The sequence below is a fragment of the Nuphar pumila genome, chromosome 4 (assembly GCF_984573655.1).
Source record: "Nuphar pumila chromosome 4, dmNupPumi1.hap1.1, whole genome shotgun sequence".
NCBI classification, from domain to species: Eukaryota; Viridiplantae; Streptophyta; class Magnoliopsida; order Nymphaeales; family Nymphaeaceae; genus Nuphar; species Nuphar pumila.
This window is the reverse complement of record NC_143252.1, coordinates 79509763-79530841: the sequence shown is the minus strand read 5'-3', so window position 1 is coordinate 79530841 and position 21079 is coordinate 79509763.

Here is a 21079-nt window from a genome sequence, read left to right as displayed (position 1 = left end):
GGAAAACATGATGTATGCTTAGAAAACATTTGGAGTTGGAAAGAATCTCTCAGGAAAAGGGTCAATTTCTCAGAAAACTCAGATAAAAAGGGTTTTTGAAAACATGAGAAAGCTTATAAAGATGTGAGAAAATCAGGAATAGTTGAAAATCCTGGGAAAATGGAAGTGATTCTTGAAAAAAAGGTGAACCTTTGAAAAGGGAAATACTTCTTAGGAAAACTTGGACTTTGAGAGTTTTTTAGGAAAATAATGGAAAATTTATAGGAAAACTCATTGGGGAAGGAAATTCAAAACTTGGTAAATTGAAATCCTAGGAATTTTTACCCTTGAAATACTTGGAAATCGATTTTGATCTTGGAGAAGGATTGGAAAACTCTTTTGAATCTCTTAAGAAAATATCATTTTCCAGGGAAAACTGTGAAAAACTTGACTTGGGAAAATCGATTTTGGAAAATCCATAGAGTTTCTTGAGAAATCGATTTCTTGAGAATGAAGTTTTCTTGAGAAAATCTTGAGAAAATCAATGATTTCATGATGCAAATGACAGGAGTGAATGAATGCACTTTGAAAAGATTTTCTAAGAGATTTGTTGGAAAAATGTGCATTGAGTCAAGATAAATCCTTCACATATCCTGACTATGGCCATGAATATGTTCAGAATTTAGTTGATTTGATGCACATGATTTTGAAAACTTTGGAAATATGATGTGCATTTTAAGATAGCCTAAGAGTGTAGGCTCAATGTGACTAGTAGAAAGATGATGGATCTGGGTCTCGTCCATATTCCGACTAGGGCCGTAAATATGGATCCCACCGAGTCCATCAACTCCCTAAGAGTTGGTGCACGTGCCATTCGTGAACATCCATAGTGCTTTTGAAATAAAATGCATGAATCATAGAATCAGGATATTGCATAAATTCAAACTATATGATATGCATCCTAGTCTAAGCAGGAAATTAAATCTCTTATTCCAAAATTTACATTATTACATCACTAAATAAAGGAAATAAAAGAAATTTGCAGACTTCAGCTCCTTCTTTTGAATGTCCCTGCCAAGCTTGAAATAAAGTTAGCTCAAATATGTGGGTTTTTCCAAGATTTTCCAATAATATTATGAAATTATTGGATTTAATTGGATATAAACCCTATTCTCATGCTTCCTTGATGTTTTGAAATAATGTAAATGCAGGAAATTCAGTGGAAAACAGTTTGAAATTCGGAATTGGTGGTCAAAATGACCAAAATACCCCTAATTATAAAGTTATACCTTTAAAATCAAGGTTTTTTGAAGGAAAACTTGGTAAAATTGAGATTTTGAAGTTCAAATTGAATCAAATGATGATAAAATGCAGTAAGAGATATGATGACATGCTGCTAGACACATTAAGACTGTAAAATCAGAATTTGGTATTTTGCAATTTATCAAAAATAATGATTTTCGCTTGTTTTTCGCTTGGATCCGGGTCCTGCGGAACCCTGTTTTGGTATTATGGATGATCTGAACCTCAAATGGATTCAAAATTGCACCAAATTCGGTATGAAGCATCTAAACACTCTGATAAACAACCTAGAATGCTAAAAATCACGAAATTATATGATTTAAATGCTAAAATTCAAGGAAAGTCCTAAAATGGTGGATTTTGCCTATGGATCCGAACCAAATGCAATGCTTAACATGATAATGCAAGATTTACACAATGAAAACTTATGATATTTTGCAAACTGCTAAAAGACCCGAAATGGAACATTTTTGGTTTTTACAGCCTCGGTATTTGAGCCATGGTGAGTTCAATAACAGGGATTTAGTTCTGACAGAGGTAAAAATCACCCTAATCTGATGTAAAATGCCAAACAAATATAAAACAGCCATGGAAATTTATGAAATTAATTAGAGCTATGCACGACACCTACATGAACAACTTTAATGTTTATGACTTTGGCATTTGATCAACAGAAACACAGAGAAAAATATAACTATTCCTGCCTAAACTAACAGAACAGACAAATGTAGCAAAACAGGGGGCTGACAAGAAAAATCCGAAGCAGGGGTCAACACTGTTCTAAAAATTACAGGCTTTTAGATTTAAACAGAGGACATCTCGGACACAACTTTCACTTTTTACAGTTTCGGATTTGGAGCAACACACAAAGAGAAACCATAGCCCTAAGTCGATCCAAGATCTCAGAGGCCCAAATTAGGCTCTGACACGTGTCCCGAACTCTCGGATTTTTGTCAGATATAAAAAAAATCGGAAAAATCTGAAAAAATCATATTACAAACTAGACATTCTACCGAGTTCAGAACATCTTTCGGATCGAAACTCGGATCTCCCATGAGGGATATGTCGATTTTACAAGTCGGCAAATGATTTTCAAAACGTATCCCGGGTAACAAAACCCGACTTGCCATTTTGAATGTTTACTGCCGTAAACAAATTTAAATGGCTCCGAATTTTTAGCAAAATTTTAGGGACACCTAAGGGCGCACTCCGTGATTTTGTTGGGATTTTTAATAAAAAACAAATGCATGAAATGACGTGTGGACTGACTGACAAAAACAGAGACCTACTGAAAATAAGCAGAATTGAAATAAAGGCTAAATTAATCCTAATTAATTCATGAAATATGCTAAATGAATGAAATAAAATGCAAATTAAACCTAGCTAACTATATGAATGTTAAAAATCATCAAGGAAGTATAATTATGTATTTTTATATATGTCGTTTTATGAGAATTGCTCAATCCATCCCTCGGATGAGCTCTTTCTTCAAACGACAACACGAATCAACCAAAAGAATTATCATAGTGAAATCAATAGGAATGGAGGCTTACCTTGTGTTCTCCAGCGGTTTTGGAACTCCCAAAATGAGTGGCTACCTTGATAATGGGCTCCAAAGGGGCGTGAATCCAGAGGAAACCAAGAAAGAATGAAAATGGAATTCTGAAGTTCAATTCTCAAACAGGGCTCTCAGAGTGAAAATGCTAAATCCAAAAGAAGCTCCTCTAGGCTGGGCATGGGGCCTTGTATTTATAGAGATTTTTGGAAAATTTTGAAATTCAAAGAAGCTTAATCTGAGCTCTCCATGTGGCGCCATCTCAGAGGGTGTTGTCTTGGAGTTTGAAATTCAAATTCTGCTTTATTCTGGAAGGAGGAGAGACTTCCATGTGGCGCCATCTCAGAGCATCCACATTGCCATGTGTCAGAAGGTAGGTGCAGAGGAAGCAGAAGACGCCACCTCAGAGGGGTTTGAATTCTACTTTTTCTGATGAAAGGAGAGACTGACATGTGGCACCACCTCAGAGCATCTTCATTGACATGTGTCAGAAGGAAAGGCAGAGGATTCAGATGGTGCCACCTCAGAGAGAGTTTGAAATTTAAATTTCTGCTTTTTCTAGAGGAAAGGAGAGACTGCCATGTGGCACCACCTCAAGGTGGCTCCTACAATGACATGTGGCAAGAGGGAGGAAAAGGGACACGTGGCACCATCTCACACAAAATAGAAAAGGTGAAGTTCAGGATTTGCACCACCTCAGACTGGAGTTTGAACATTTGAATTCTAGCTTTCTCTTAAGGAGGCAGAAAGTGACATGTGTCACTTGCTTTTTCTGAAGAAAGCAGAGAGAGACACGTGTCCCTTGCTTTTTCTGAGAAGAGCAGAGGGTGACATGTGTCACTTGCTTTTTCTGAGAAAAGCAGGGAGTGACATGTGTCTTCTACTTTTTCTAAAGGAAGCTGGAGATGACATGTGTCATCTACTTTTCTGAGAAAAATAGGAGGGAGACATGTGTCCTCTGCTTTTTCTGAAAGGAGCAGAGATTGACACGTGTCGCTTGCTTTTCCTGAGGAAAGGAGAGAGTGACATGTGTCACCTGCAGGAGACATAATTCAAATGGTGCCACCTCAAGGGAGACAAGTTCTACTTTTTCTGAACAGGACAACACATGACACGTGGCATCTCATGGTGACCTTGAAATGACACTTGGCACAGGGTGAAGATGGTAGACATTGACACATGGCATAAAATAAAGAGGATGACTAATGACATGTGGCGGCATCTTAAGGTGGTCCCACACTGACACGTGTCAAAGGGTGGCAGAAGAGAGAAGGTGACATGTGGCGCCAACTCTAGGTGAACCCTATGCTGACACATGGCAGGTAAATGAGAGGAGAGAGAAAGGACAAGTGGCACCAATCCAGGGGACAAGGCTCCTATATTTTTGGGTTTTTTAAAATTCAAATTTTTCAAAAGAAAAGCCTGTGTGACACCACCTCAATGTGGGTCCCACATTGCTTTTTTTATTGAAATAAGGACAAAACAACAACCTCTTTTTGGAATTTTCATAAAAATTTGGACTAATTGGTAAAACAGAAATTTTGAAAAGAGTTGGCCCCTGTAGGGCGATTTTGTAAAAGGAAGATGTTTGAAATTGTTTGACAAAAGGGCAAAATCTGAGATGAAATTTATTGAAAATTATCCAGATTGTTTTCCTGAGGAAATATTTTGAAATTCAGAGCCCTGGGGGTAAAATGGGAAGAATTGATAATTTTGAAGACCTAGGGTTTTGAAATCAATTTTAAAAATAGTTGAAATTCTAATCTGGATTGAAAATTTTGAAATCAAGAGTTCTGGACCTCGAAATGACATGCTGTGCAGTGCAGTGATTTGAAATGCTCATGCAGTGATATGCAATGTCATGTCTTATGAAACGCAATCTTGAACCAAGACTCTGGAGATGTCTGTCTCCTGTCAGGAGTAAAATCTTGAACATCTGAGTTAAAAATAGAGAAAATTTGAGAGTTTCAGATGAAATTTGGACTTTTGCAAGGTCCAGGCTCAGCAAATGACCATTTTGCCCTCCAGCGATTTCAGAGGCTGGATGATGATGGGAGGTGAGTGAAAATTTGGGGTGTTTACAGATGCCCCTCTTTGCTACTAAGCTGGCTCATGGCCGAGCTTAGTGGCAAAGAAAAACACACCAAATTTGGGCTATACATAAAAAAAATGCCCCAGTTAGAAGGATCTGACTGGGTGTGAAGAAATTAGCCCGAGGAAGATGGTAGATATGAAACGGAGAATGAAGAGGAAAGATTTGCTCTATGAGAGCGAAGTTCAGGTTTACGCCCTTAACCTGGATGGGACAGAAATACCTCGCATGGAACGAAGCTCAGGTTTGACCCTTGACCTGATTGGGGGAATGGAATATCTCATCGAAATGAGACTCAGGTTTGTACCCTTAACCTGATTGGGCGGAAGATGAAATACCTCTTTGATTGAGGCTCAGGTTTATACCCTTATCCTGATCGGGCGGAAAATGAAATACCTCTTTGATTGAGGCTCAGGTTTGTACCCTTATCCTGATCGGGCGGAAAATGAAATACCTCTTTGATTGAGGCTCAGGTTTGTACCCTTATCCTGATCGGGCGGAAAATGAAATACCTCTTTGATTGAGGCTCAGGTTTGTACCCTTATCCTGATTGGGTGGAAAATGAAATACCTCTTTGATTGAGGCTCAGGTTTGTACCCTTAACCTGATCGGGCGGAAAATGAAATACCTCTTTGATTGAGGCTCAGGTTTGTACCCTTATCCTGATCGGGTGGAAAATGGAATACCTCATCAGAGGAGGCTCAGGTTTATACCCTTATCCTGATCGGGCGGAAAATGAAATACCTCTTTGATTGAGGCTCAGGTTTGTACCCTTATCCTGATCGGGTGGAAAATGGAATACCTCATCAGAGGAGGCTCAGGTTTATACCCTTATCCTGATTGGGCGGAAAATGAAATACCTCTTTGAATGAGGCTCAGGTTTGTACCCTTATCCTGATCGGGCGGAAAATGGAATGAAATCCTCGAAAGAAGAGACCATGATGGAACCTTCAGATTTTGCACAATAAATCCGATAGGGGTTTTGCAAAATGAAGGAAAATAGGGTCCCTAAAGCTTGAAAAGGGATTGATTTTGGGCGCCTCATTGCTGAGACTAAATAGCTTTTGAAATTGCCTTTTGCGAGAAATGATTGGTGGTTCGACCTCGAACCGAAATGAGACTGTCTATGGTGGGACAGTGGAGACACAGGGAAGTGTGCAATCTGAGAGTTCATGCTCTCAAAGAAGGGAAGGAATCAAGTCCTTAGGAGGGATTTAAAATTGGTGTCTGGATGTATCAAAGACGGATATCGAGCTCTCACTTCATGTCAGGATAGCTAGAAAATATTGTCAAAATGTTGGGAATTTTGTTGTTGATTCAAAGTTTTTGAAAATGTTGCACATGGTTGCAGAGATATTTTTTCTTTTCTACCCAAAGCATTACCTCCAAACAAGGTTCACTTCGTAGAATCGAAATTGGAAACCCAAATTGTTTGCAATTGACCTTCTTCAAGGAAGCTATCAATTTCCTTGATATGAACAAGAAAGAGAATTTGATATTATGAAAGCAATTGATGAAAGAATATTGATAATAGAATTTCACAAAGTTAAAGAGGATTCTTGATAAATTTGGCAGTTTGATATCCTGGGAGCTTCTCTCATGATAATCTTTCTGCACTTTTTTTTTTCTTACTCTCTGGTGTTTTGGCTACATTCTCCTTCATTTTGGAGATGTTCTGACTTTTTCTCTCTCTTTTTTTCCTCTCTTGCTCTCTTTTGGGAAGGGTACGTCACAAGCTCCTTCAACTTGGAGATGTTTCAATCCTTCTTGGACGATGGGTTCATGTTGATGATATTGGCTAATTGGCTGGGGATTCTTTGGATGATAGCTGAAATTAAATACCTTTTAGGGATTGTGGAGAGGTTCATCGCATCTGCCTTCATCTCGACAGTGCTTTGGACTTTCTCTGGAAGGATCCATCACAAACTCCGTCATCTTGGAGATGTTTCAAATCTTCTTTGGCCCCGGGGGTCTACTCGCCTAATTCGCCTTCATCTTGACGACAGGTGAGAGATCCCTTTTGCGGATACTTAATTGCAGCTTAGGTGATTTTAAGGAGACATGGCTTGGATGAATTCTCTCTTTTTCCAGCGCTCAGGATATTTCCACTGCCTCATTTTACAAGAATAGTCTTTAAAGATGCGCCATTGACTGCGATCAATATCGATCATCTACGAATTTTCAATAACATTGAATCTTCTTTTTTTTGGCCATATCAAGGATTTATCCTTCATCCTTTTGGTTAGCCAATAGAAAGAATTTAAAGTTTGAATCTCTTTTCGCAGAAGCTTCACTCTTTTGGAAGTAATGCTGAAGGTAAACTGAAATAAAGATTTGTGCAATAAAGATTCTGAAATCAACAATTGATTGACAAATTGACAAAATTTTCTTGAAATCCTTGATGAAAGAGAGCACATGAGGTCCAGCTTAACGCATCCGTGACGAAAATTCTCCTATCTTTTCCTCAAAGGAGGTGACTATCAGTTCACTGGGAACAATATCAGTTCAATTAAGAACAACCATCGGTGGGAATAATATCAGTTCAATTAAGAACGACTATCAGTTCGCTTGGAACACTATCAATTCAATGAAGAACGACTATCAGTTTGCTTGGAATACTATCAGTTCAATGAAGAACGACTATCAGTTCACTTGGAACACTATCAGTTTGATGAAGAACGACTATCAGTTCACTTGGAACACTATCAGTTCGATGAAGAACGACTATCAGTTCGCTTGGAATACTATCAGTTCAATGAAGAACGACTATCAGTTCACTGGGAACAATATCAGTTCAATGAAGAACGACTATCAGTTCACTTGGAACAATATCAGTTCAATGAAGAACGACTATCAGTTCACTTGGAACAATATCAGTTCAATGAAGAACGACTATCAGTTCACTTGGAACAATATCAGTTCAATGAAGAACGACTATCAGTTCGCTTGGAATACTATCAGTTCGATGAAGAACGACTATCAGTTCGATGAAGAACGACTATCAGTTCACTTGAACACTATCAGTTCAATGAAGAACGACTATCAGTTCACTTGGAACGACTATCAGTTCGCTTGGAACGACTATCAGTTCGCTTGGAACACTATCAGTTCGCTTGGAACACTTATCAGTTCGCTTGGAACACTATCAGTTCAATAGAGAACGACTATCAGTTCACTTGGAACACTATCAGTTTGGTTGGAACCCTATCAGTTCGATGAAGAACAACTATCAGTTCACTTGGAACACTATCAGTTCGATGAAGAACGATTATCAGTTCACTTGGAACACTATCAGTTCGATGAAGAACGACTATCAGTTCGCTAGGAACACTATCAGTTCAATGAAGAACAACTATCAGTTCACTTAGAACACTATCAGTTCGATGAAGAACGAGGACCATTATAGAGAGTTGGATTGCTTCTATGAATGGTTTTAGGATTATCCCCTTATCCTGAACGGGGACTGAAAAATGGATGACCTGGCGATCGAAATTGAGAATTTTGGTGATTTTAAAATTGGGAATTGGGTGACCCGGAGGTCGAAATTGAAGAATTAGATGACCCGAGGGTCAAAATTGAAGAATTATGGAAAATGATTCAGGTTTATCCCTTAACCTGAAGGGGAAATGGAATTGGGTGCATAGTCAATGCAAATGCAATGCACATGCACATGAAATGCAAATGAAGTGCAAATGAATGCAAATGAGTGCATATATATGCAAAATGAGAGAATGGTTTATCCTGCCTGCATACAGGATGTTTTGAGGTAAAGATAAATTTTCCAAAAAAATGTCCCAGTGTAACTAGGGAGAAAATTTTGAATAAAAGAAGGATAATTGATGAATAAGGCGACAAGCTTCTTGACTGATAGATGTCCTCAAGATATTCTTCACAAGAGAGACATTATGAAAAGGAAGAGGAAGTAAATAAGACGACACCAAGTTATTGAAAAATTCGATGACTTTATTGATGCTTTAAAATCAAGGAAAGAGAATGGGATTACATTATTCTTTTGAAAAAGCAAGATGGGAAATGGGAAATTGTTGGCATTGTCATCTTCTTGAATGATTGTAGAAAAAATCTTTGTCAGGATGACTAGTCCTCCTTTTCATCTTCAACGAGGAGCTTCTTGTCAATGCAGTCTTGAACAATGTTCTTAAGGACGAAGCAGTTTTCTGTATCATGCCCTACTGCTCGATGAAACTTGCAAAATTGTTCTTTGAATCTGCCCATAATTGCTGGAGGATCAGCAACTTTAGGCAACCGGACAAGGTCTTTCTCAAGCATATACTCGAGGATACTCTCGAGTGTCTGATCCAGAGGGGTGAATTCTCGATCAGTTCTCCAGTCCTTGCGCTTTGATTTTTCCTGATCTTTCTTTTGATGCTGAGGGCTGGATTGGAGAGGTTTATCACTGTTGATGTCCTTTCCTCTTTGCTTTTTGATTCTCTCCAAACTATGATCATTCTTGTTGCCTTTGCTATTATTGAAAGATTTAGCCGCAAAAGTGAAGTGAGCCTTCTTCTTTTGTTCACCTTGAGGGTTGTTCTTGGAAAATGTGAAGCCTTCATAGACTCCATTCTCCACACTCAACTCGAGCCATTATGCTCGTTCAATGAGTTCAACGAAAGATTTGGATGGTGAGGTAGAAATTAATCCTCTCAGAGGTTGCAAAAAATTATTGAGGATCAATGATAAAGCATGTCTTTCTGATATAGGATCCCTCATTTTGTTGCAGGTCTCTCTCCATCTGCGAATGAAGTCCCTTGCCTTTTCATTTTCATTCTGCCTTAGGTTGCAGAGATGGCTCAATGTTGGGAGCGCTTCAGTATTGAACAAGAATCGTTCAACGAACAAATTCACGACTTTGTCGAACTCTTTCAGTTCTATAGGATTGACATGTTCCGCGTACCATTTGGCCGCGACTCCTTCCAGGCTGCGGGGAAAGCATAAGAACAATGCTCTGTTGTCTCTCTTGAACCTAGAGCATTCAACGAAGAACATGGCGAGATGGGCTTTTGGGTCGCCAGAACCATCGAACTTGATGAATTTTCGGGGAAGATTCTCTAGATCATCATCCCCTTCTAAACCATCGTAGAAGTCCTCGCTGGTGAAGACTTTCTTGCCCTTGTCGCGGGCTTGCAGATCCTTGACCACTCTGGCCATTTCCCTGAATTGTGCTTGCAGGGGCTCTTCTGCAACCTGACTTTTTGATTTGTGACTCCTCCTTTGGCCACGTTTCTGAAATGCTGGAGGCACCTCATATTCTTCATCGGTATCATCTTCGTCTGAAATATCTTGAACATTCTCCTCAGAGGACTTGGTTGACCTCTTGGCCACACGATCTCTAATTCTCTGACTGAATGGATTTTTGTCTGAGCTGGTGCCAGCCTGCTCACTCATCATCCTCTTCATCATCTTCTGAAACATTGCGTACATCTGAGGGTCGATACCATCATCTTCTGGCTGCTCTTGGTCTTTGTCTGACCTTGGCGAATTCATCTCTCCTTCTGATGTTGATGAGTAACTGATACGCTGAATTGGTGCGGTCTTCTTCCCTGACCTTGTTTGAACCATCAAATGTTGCGAAGGCTCTCTGCAGGATAAGGTCTTGATTAGACTCTGGGGAAATTTTTGGATTGGGAAGAAAATTATATGGTGGACAATTGGAAGAATATCCCATTACTAGGGATGGAGTCGTCGTTGGAGTCACGACAATTATGTTGTCATTCTTTGTAAGAGAAATGAACAACGGAAAATGTGCCTTGTTACCTAGGCTAGGTCGTCAACCACGAGGAAAACACCATTTTTGAAGGAAAGAGATATCTTTTGGAAAAACAATCCATAAACGGATTTAGAATAAGGAGAAGGCAAGTGAGTAAACAGTTTTCACCACAATAATCAAGGTATGCATGAGGAAAATAAGATGAAGAATTTTGCAAATAGATAAAAGGATTGAAATCCAATGAGAGAAAACATATGATTTTGAAAAATTTGCAGGCAGGATAAAAATGCAGCTGGAAATTCGAGATCCAATAGAAAGGTAGAATGGAAAATCACTTGGAGTTTTGAAAGAAATGGAATATTTGGGAAAAACCATCCAGGGTTTTAGAAAATAAAGGAAAATATGAGAATATGGATATTTGGAAAGATATTTTTGAAAAAAATATGAGAGAAATAAAAGTAGCATACAAACTCACATCCTGCATAAACATTTATGCACATTCAGCACTCCCTAAAAAGCTGACTCTAGATGCATCATTTTGAAAACAGCTGTAGGACCTTAATCCTAACTCTAAGTTCAGATCATCTTTGTCCAATCCAGTTATGCCGATATACCCGAATCGAGATCCGAGGTACGTGGCATAGAATTTCCACTCCGGTTCTAAGGTAAGGTTTTCCAACATCCTTGAGCGCCTACCGATATACTTCGGACTGTGGCCCGCGGTACGTAGTAGGGGGGTGTTAACCCAAATAGGTGGCCCAGTTGTGAGGCTCTGTTCCGAACTATGGTTCTGGAAGAGAGCCCAGCAACGTGAAGACCGGGTAAAGATAGGTAAGGGAGTTTTGAAAAAATGATCACATGCAAGAAATAGAAGGCTCTAAGTCCTAGAGAGATAGATTTTGAAAACTTTGAAGAAGCACACATTGTTAGCATTCAGATCCTAAATTGAGGAGAGTTGTATTTAGACCTAAGTCTATGTGAGCATGAAAATTTCTCCTCAATCTAGTCCTACCAAACCATGCCTAAGCTACATGCAGTCAATGTCAGCTAGGTCAGAATCTAGGCTCCTAGGTTCGCATGATATCAAAAGTAAAGAGCTGCCATTTTGTGAACACAATTTTGATAATTGAACTAAGTCAAGCATAATTTAGGTCAGACAAGGACAGGTCCCATCACGGTCGCCAAACCTGTTATCGTCGCGAAATTTTTCCCTCGTCTTCCCTTCCTTGCGGAAGAGAAAAAGAGGAAACGCTTTCGCGCTTCAAACTTGACCAGATTTTGGAAATTGTTTTGAAATACTCGCCTCCGTTTTGAAAATTACGGGAAAATCCATGGGATGGGGCTCGACCTGTCGGTACGAGGTTCGACCGTTCCTGCCGCCTTTAACAGGGGTAATCGAACCAAGGACCAAAATTGTGCTTGACTTAGTAAGATCATCGAAATTATGTTCTATCCTAAATGCACAAAGAATTCAGGCATGTGCTATGAGATTTTGAAAAATGCAAGTTGGAAAACATGATGTATGCTTAGAAAACATTTGGAGTTGGAAAGAATCTCTCAGGAAAAGGGTCAATTTCTCAGGAAACTCAGATAAAAAGGGTTTTTGAAAACATGAGAAAGCTTATAAAGATGTGAGAAAATCAGGAATAGTTGAAAATCCTGGGAAAATGGAAGTGATTCTTGAAAAAAAGGTGAACCTTTGAAAAGGGAAATACTTCTTAGGAAAACTTGGACTTTGAGAGTTTTTTAGGAAAATAATGGAAAATTTATAGGAAAACTCATTGGGGAAGGAAATTCAAAACTTGGTAAATTGAAATCCTAGGAATTTTTACCCTTGAAATACTTGGAAATCGATTTTGATCTTGGAGAAGGATTGGAAAACTCTTTTGAATCTCTTAAGAAAATATCATTTTCCAGGGAAAACTGTGAAAAACTTGACTTGGGAAAATCGATTTTGGAAAATCCATAGAGTTTCTTGAGAAATCGATTTCTTGAGAATGAAGTTTTCTTGAGAAAATCTTGAGAAAATCAATGATTTCATGATGCAAATGACAGGAGTGAATGAATGCACTTTGAAAAGATTTTCTAAGAGATTTGTTGGAAAAATGTGCATTGAGTCAAGATAAATCCTTCACATATCCTGACTATGGCCATGAATATGTTCAGAATTTAGTTGATTTGATGCACATGATTTTGAAAACTTTGGAAATATGATGTGCATTTTAAGATAGCCTAAGAGTGTAGGCTCAATGTGACTAGTAGAAAGATGATGGATCTGGGTCTCGTCCATATTCCGACTAGGGCCGTAAATATGGATCCCACCGAGTCCATCAACTCCCTAAGAGTTGGTGCACGTGCCATTCGTGAACATCCATAGTGCTTTTGAAATAAAATGCATGAATCATAGAATCAGGATATTGCATAAATTCAAACTATATGATATGCATCCTAGTCTAAGCAGGAAATTAAATCTCTTATTCCAAAATTTACATTATTACATCACTAAATAAAGGAAATAAAAGAAATTTGCAGACTTCAGCTCCTTCTTTTGAATGTCCCTGCCAAGCTTGAAATAAAGTTAGCTCAAATATGTGGGTTTTTCCAAGATTTTCCAATAATATTATGAAATTATTAGACTTAATTGGATATAAACCCTATTCTCATGCTTCCTTGATGTTTTGAAATGATGTAAATGCAGGGAATTCAGTGGAAAACAGTTTGAAATTCGGAATTGGTGGTCAAAATGACCAAAATACCCCTAATTATAAAGTTATACCTTTAAAATCAAGGTTTTTTGAAGGAAAACTTGGTAAAATTGAGATTTTGAAGTTCAAATTGAATCAAATGATGATAAAATGCAGTAAGAGATATGATGACATGCTGCTAGACACATTAAGACTGTAAAATCAGAATTTGGTATTTTGCAATTTATCAAAAATAATGATTTTCGCTTGTTTTTCGCTTGGATCCGGGTCCTGTGGGACCCTGTTTTGGTATTATGGATGATCCGAACCACAAATGGATTCAAAATTGCACCAAATTCGGTATGAAGCATCTAAACACTCTGATAAACAACCTAGAATGCTAAAAATTACGAAATGATATGATTTAAATGCTAAAATTCAAGGAAAGTCCTAAAATGGTGGATTTTGCCTATGGATCCGAACCAAATGCAATGCTTAACATGATAATGCAAGATTTACACCATGAAAACTTATGATATTTTGCAGACTGCTAAAAGACCCAAAATGGAACATTTTTGGTTTTTACAGCCTCGGTATTTGAGCCATGGTGAGTTCAATAACAGGGATTTAGTTCTGACAGAGGTAAAAATCACCCTAATCTGATGTAAAATGCCAAACAAATATAAAACAGCCATGGAAATTTATGAAATTAATCAGAGCTATGAACGACACCTACATAAACAACTTTAATGTTTATGACTTTGGCATTTGATCAACAGAAACACAGAGAAAAATATAACTATTCCTGCCTAAACTAACAGAACAGACAAATGTAGCAAAACAGGGGGCTGACAAGAAAAATCCGAAGCAGGGGTCAACACTGTTCTAAAAATTACAGGCTTTCAGATTAAAACAGAGGACATCTCAGACACAACTTTCACTTTTTACAGTTTCGGATTTGGAGCAACACACAGAGAGAAACCATAGCCCTAAGTCGATCCAAGATCTCAGAGGCCCAAATTAGGCTCTGACACGTGTCCCGAACTCTCGGATTTTTGTCAGATATAAAAAAAATCGGAAAAATCTGAAAACATCATATTAAAAACTAGACATTCTACCGAGTTCAGAACATCTTTTGGATAGAAACTCGGATCTCCCATGAGGGATATGTCGATTTTACAAGTCGGCAAATGATTTTCAAAACGTATCCTAGGTAACAAAACCCGACTTGCCATTTTGAATGTTTACCGCAGTAAACAAATTCAAATGGCTTCGAATTTTTAGCAACATTTTAGGGACACCTAAGGGCGCATTCCGTGATTTTTTTGGGATGTTTAATAAAAAACAAATGCATGAAATGACGTGTGGACTGACTGACAAAAACAGAGACCTACTGAAAATAAGCAGAATTGAAATAAAGGCTAAATTAATCCTAATTAATTCATGAAATATGCTAAATGAATGAAATAAAATGCAAATTAAACCTAGCTAACTATATGAATGTTAAAAATCATCAAGGAAGTATAATTATGTATTTTTATATATGTCGTTTTATGAGAATAGCTCAATCCATCCCTCGGATGAGCTCTTTCTTCAAACGACAACACGAATCAACCAAAAGAATTATCATAGTGAAATCAATAGGAATGGAGGCTTACCTTGTGTTCTCCAGCGGTTTTGGAACTCCCAAAATGAGTGGCTACCTTGATAATGGGCTCCAGAGGGGCGTGAATCCAGAGGAAACCAAGAAAGAATGAAAATGGAATTCTGAAGTTCAATTCTCAAACAGGGCTCTCAGAGTGAAAATGCTAAATCCAAAAGAAGCTCCTCTAGGCTGGGCATGGGGCCTTGTATTTATAGAGATTTTTGGAAAATTTTGAAATTCAAAGAAGCTTAATCTGAGCTCTCCATGTGGCGCCATCTCAGAGGGTGTTGTCTTGGAGTTTGAAATTCAAATTCTGCTTTATTCTGGAAGGAGGAGAGACTTCCATGTGGCGCCATCTCAGAGCATCCACATTGCCATGTGTCAGAAGGTAGGAGCAGAGGAAGCAGAAGACGCCACCTCAGAGGGGTTTGAATTCTACTTTTTCTGATGAAAGGAGAGACTGACATGTGGCACCACCTCAGAGCATCTTCATTGACATGTGTCAGAAGGAAAGGCAGAGGATTCAGATGGTGCCACCTCAGAGAGAGTTTGAAATTTAAATTTCTGCTTTTTCTAGAGGAAAGGAGAGACTGCCATGTGGCACCACCTCAAGGTGGCTCCTACAATGACATGTGGCAAGAGGGAGGAAAAGGGACACGTGGCACCATCTCACACAAAATAGAAAAGGTGAAGTTCAGGATTTGCACCACCTCAGACTGGAGTTTGAACATTTGAATTCTAGCTTTCTCTTAAGGAGGCAGAAAGTGACATGTGTCACTTGCTTTTTCTGAAGAAAGCAGAGAGAGACACGTGTCCCTTGCTTTTTCTGAGAAGAGCAGAGGGTGACATGTGTCACTTGCTTTTTCTGAGAAAAGCAGGGAGTGACATGTGTCTTCTACTTTTTCTAAAGGAAGCTGGAGATGACATGTGTCATCTACTTTTCTGAGAAAAATAGGAGGGAGACATGTGTCCTCTGCTTTTTCTGAAAGGAGCAGAGATTGACACGTGTCGCTTGCTTTTCCTGAGGAAAGGAGAGAGTGACATGTGTCACCTGCAGGAGACATAATTCAAATGGTGCCACCTCAGGGGAGACAAGTTCTACTTTTTCTGAACAGGACAACACATGACACGTGGCATCTCATGGTGACCTTGGAATGACACTTGACACAGGGTGAAGATGGTAGACATTGACACGTGGCATAAAATAAAGAGGATGACTAATGACATGTGGCGGCATCTTAAGGTGGTCCCACACTGACACGTGTCAAAGGGTGGCAGAAGAGAGAAGGTGACATGTGGCGCCAACTCTAGGTGAACCCTATGCTGACACATGGAAGGTAAATGAGAGGAGAGAGAAAGGACAAGTGGCACCAATCCAGGGGACAAGGCTCCTATATTTTTGGGTTTTTCAAAATTCAAATTTTTCAAAAGAAAAGCCTGTGTGACACCACCTCAATGTGGGTCCCACATTGTTTTTTTTATTGAAATAAGGACAAAACAACAACCTCTTTTTGGAATTTTCATAAAAATTTGGACTAATTGGTAAAACAGAAATTTTGAAAAGAGTTGGCCCCTGTAGGGCGATTTTGTAAAAGGAAGATGTTTGAAATTGTTTGACAAAAGGGCAAAATCTGAGATGAAATTTATTGAAAATTATCCAGATTGTTTTCCTGAGGAAATATTTTGAAATTCAGAGCCCTGGGGGTAAAATGGGAAGAATTGATAATTTTGAAGACCCAGGGTTTTGAAATCAATTTTAAAAATAGTTGAAATTCTAATCTAGATTGAAAATTTTGAAATCAAGAGTTCTGGACCTCGAAATGACATGCTGTGCAGTGCAGTGATTTGAAATGCTCATGCAATGATATGCAATGTCATGTCTTATGAAACGCAATCTTGAACCAAGACTCTGGAGATGTTTGTCTCCTGTCAGGAGTAAAATCTTGAACATCTGAGATAAAAATAGAGAAAATTTGAGAGTTTCAGATGGAATTTGGACTTTTGCAAGGTCCAGGCTCAGCAAATGACCATTTTGCCCTCCAGCGATTTCAGAGGCTGGATGATGATGGGAGGTGAGTGAAAATTTGGGGTGTTTACACCACTCCCCAACATCGATCTTCTTATCGATAGTACGGCAGGCCATGCCATATTCTCCTTTATGGATGGATACTCAGGCTATAATCAGATCAAATTGGCCGCTCGTGACCAACCCAAAACTTCCTTCACCATGCCTTGGGGTACCTTTTGCTATACAGTCATGCCGTTTGGACTCAAGAATGCTGGGGCAACCTATCAGAGAGCAATGACAGTTATCTTTCATGACCAGATGCACAAGAACATGGATGCCTATGTAGATGACATCCTGGTCAAGTCCAAAGAAGGAGAGGATCATCTTGATGCCCTCGGCCAAGTCTTTGAAAGACTTATTCTCTACAAACTGAGACTCAATCCACAGAAATGCATCTTCGGAGTAGAGTCAGGCAAGTTGCTCGGCTACATGATCAGCAAGAAAGGCATAGAAGTAGATCCTGCCAAGGTGAAGGCAATCATTGATATGCCGCCTCCCACTAACCTTAAAGAGCTGCGAAGCCTTCAGGGTCGCATTCAGTCTATCTGTCGCTTTATCTCCAATTTAGCCATGAGATGCGAGCCCTTCAATCACTTGCTGAGAAAAGAAGTGAAATTTGAATGGGGACCAGAATGCCAGCTCTCATTTGAGCGCATCAAGCAGTATCTTCTCAATCCGCCAGTTCTTAAGCCACCAGAACTTGGAAAGCCGCTCCTTTTATATGTTTCCGTCAACCATAATGCTTGTGGCGGATTTCTTGCATAGTACGAGGAAGGCAGCCGGATAGAGCATGCCATCTACTACATCAGCAAGACTTTCATCGATTACGAGAAGAGATATTCTCAGATGGAAAAGACATGTCTAGCCTTAGTGTGGATGTGCCAGAAGTTGAGACATTATCTAATGGCATCGGAAATCAAAATTCTGTCGAGACTTAACCCTCTCAAGTATATCCTTGAGCAGCCCTTCCTTACTGGACGGATTGCAAAATGTCAAGTCCTCCTGATGCAGTACGATTTGGAATATGTTTCTCAGAAGTCAGTCAAGGGTCAGTCCATCGCAGATCAGTTGGCAGATTTCCCATTGACAGAAGAGATCAAAATCGAAGATGATTTTCCTGATGACCGCATCTACAATGTTCAGGAATCCCCAATTTGGACTCTATTCTTTGATGGAGCTAGGAACATATCCGGTGTAGGGATTGGGATTTTACTAATCACTCCTGAAAAGGAGATGCTTCCTTATTCCCTCAAACTCGACTTCCAATGTACTCATAACATGGTCGAGTATGAAGCTCTAATACAAGGCCTCAAGATTTTGCAAGACTTCGATGTCAAAAGAGTACATGCTTTCGGCGACTCATTACTTGTTGTTAGTCAAGTTAATGCTGAATGGCAAGTAAAGGACTCAAAGTTAATTCCCTATCAGAAGATCGCCTTGGCACTCATAGGCGACTTTAAAGAATTTCAGCTCAATCATGTCAAGAGGGAATACAATCACATAGCCGACGGCCTAGCCTGCTTAGGCTCTATCTTGTCTTTTAAAGACAGTAAATCCTGTCGTTCCTTCGAGATCGGTAGACTTGATCAACCTGCCTACATTCCAGTTGAGCAAGTGAGTCAAGTCACTCAGAAAGAAAAGCCTTGGTACCAAGATATCAAAAGCTTTATTGAAATCGGTGAATTTCCAGCGGAAATGCCAAGAAAGGAGCAGCACGCAATTCAGCGCATGTCAGCGCGTTACTTCATCCTCGCCGATATTCTCTACCGTCGTGGGTTCAGTTCTGAGTATGCTAGATGCTTAGATAAGGGTGAAGCCATGGAAGTGGTCCAAGAGGCACACGAGGGAATTTGTGGTGGCCACGTCGGCTACCAAACACTCGTCAAGCAGATTATCCGTGCAGGATATTACTGGAAAACCATGCTACAAGATTGCCATCGATTTGTGAGGAAGTGCGTCAAATGTCAGATGCACGCACCTTCCATTCATGCGCCAGCCGCATACTTGCAATCTGTGGTCTCTCCTTGGCCCTTTTCGATGTGGGCCTTCGACGTGGTGGGTCCGATCACTCCTTCGGCTTCTAATGGCCATTGATATTTTCTCGCAGCTACAGAATACTTCACCAAATGGGTCGAGGTTGTAACCCTGCGAACAGTAGAAGGCCGACATGTGGTTTCGTTTATTCATAAAAATCTTCTTTGCCGCTTCGGCGTCCCGCATGACATCATATCAGACAATGGCAGTCATTTCAAGAATGAGAAGATGAAGACCTTCTGCTCGAAGTTCGGGATTCATCACCACTTCTCAGCTCCTTACTATCCCCAAGGGAACGGCCAGGCAGAGGCCACCAACAAGATTTTGATCCGCATTCTGAAAAGAACTGTGGAGACGGGCCGTGATTGGCACGAGAAGATGCACGACGCACTTTGGGCGTACCGAACCACCATTCGAACCCCAACCAATGCTACGCCTTCAGAGCTTGTTTATGGGACGGAGGTGGTGTTACCTCTACATGTTCAGAAGCCCTCACTCAAGTTTGCGTCACTCATTGAACTTCCGCTTGATCAATATCAGCAGCAGAGATTGGTACAACTTGATCTATTAGACGAGAAAAGACTCAAGGCAGCACAGCATGCTCAAGCTTATCGTCAGAGGATAGCTCGGCATTACGCCAAGTCAGTTATTGAGAGAAGGTTTCGAGTTAATGATCTCGTACTCAGATCAACAGCTCATTTCAAGCATCAGCCGAAGGGCAAGTGGTCACCCAATTGGGAAGGCCCTTATATGGTTAAGGAAGCATTGCCTCGTAATTCCTATCGTCTGATCAACGCAGATGGAGTGAAACTGCCAGATCCTATTAATGCTTTACATTTGAAGAGATTTTTCACTTAAATTGTTCATTCTGAGCCTTCTGTACTCTTCAAAATGTCTTCTTCAATAAAGCAATGATCTTCTATTACATTCTCACATTTTCTCCCTGATACTGGGGCATTTTATGTTGATCTATACTTGTCTTCCTTCGTCATATACAGGCAGGATTAGACGAACCCTTTTTCTGAAAAACTTGTCAATTTTTCAGTTAATCTTTTTATCTTTATTTAATTGCATCCATTTCATTTTCCGATTTAATTGAATTTTCATCGATTTGTTATCCATTTTATCATTTTGTCAAGTTTTTATCAAATTTTTAAAATTTTATCGATTTTCTATTCTACAACCCTTTCAGGTTAAGGGATAAACCTGATGCCTCTTTCCCATGAGGTGTTTTCTTTTTCCTTCCTTATCCCCTCAGGTTAAGGGATAAACCTGACCCTCGTTGTCCGAGGTATTCCCGTTCAGGATAAGGGTTAATCCTGAAACCCTTCGTAGGAGCGATAGTGCTACCTATGAGGATTCTTTTGCAAATACAAGTTTCGTCGACCTTTAATGATTTTCTAGATTTATATCAATTTCTCTTCATTTATTTTTCTTAAATTCTATTCTTCTTCTCATTCAGGATAAGGGATAATCCTGATATCCCTCATGGGAGCACCAGTGCAACCTGTGAGAATTCTTCTCCAAAATAAATCTTCAATGAATTTCCTTAAATTCTTCTCCATTCTTTGTTTATTCCTTCTTCCTTTAGGATAAGAGATAATCCTGAAGTCTTTCCTCATCAATTTCTTTCTCAATTTTCTATCAATTTTTAATTTTATCAATTATGTTGATTTTTTTATTAAATTCTTTATCAAATTTTTTATCAATCCTTTGTTCTTCAAAATCTATTTGTCATTTATTCTTTTCCCCTTTCAGGTTAAGGGATAAACCTGAACCTCGCTCTTCGAGGTACATCCCTTTCAGGTTAAGGGATAAAAACCTAAACTATTTCCCATAAATTCTTCAATTCTTATCAATCTTTATTCATTCTTCTTCAGGATAAGGGAAAATCCTGGAGTCATCAAAGTTCAGACCATCTTGGGTCGAGAATCCTGAGTAAATCTTTATAATCATCGGAATCTATTCATGCCTTTTGTCAATCCTGTCGATCCA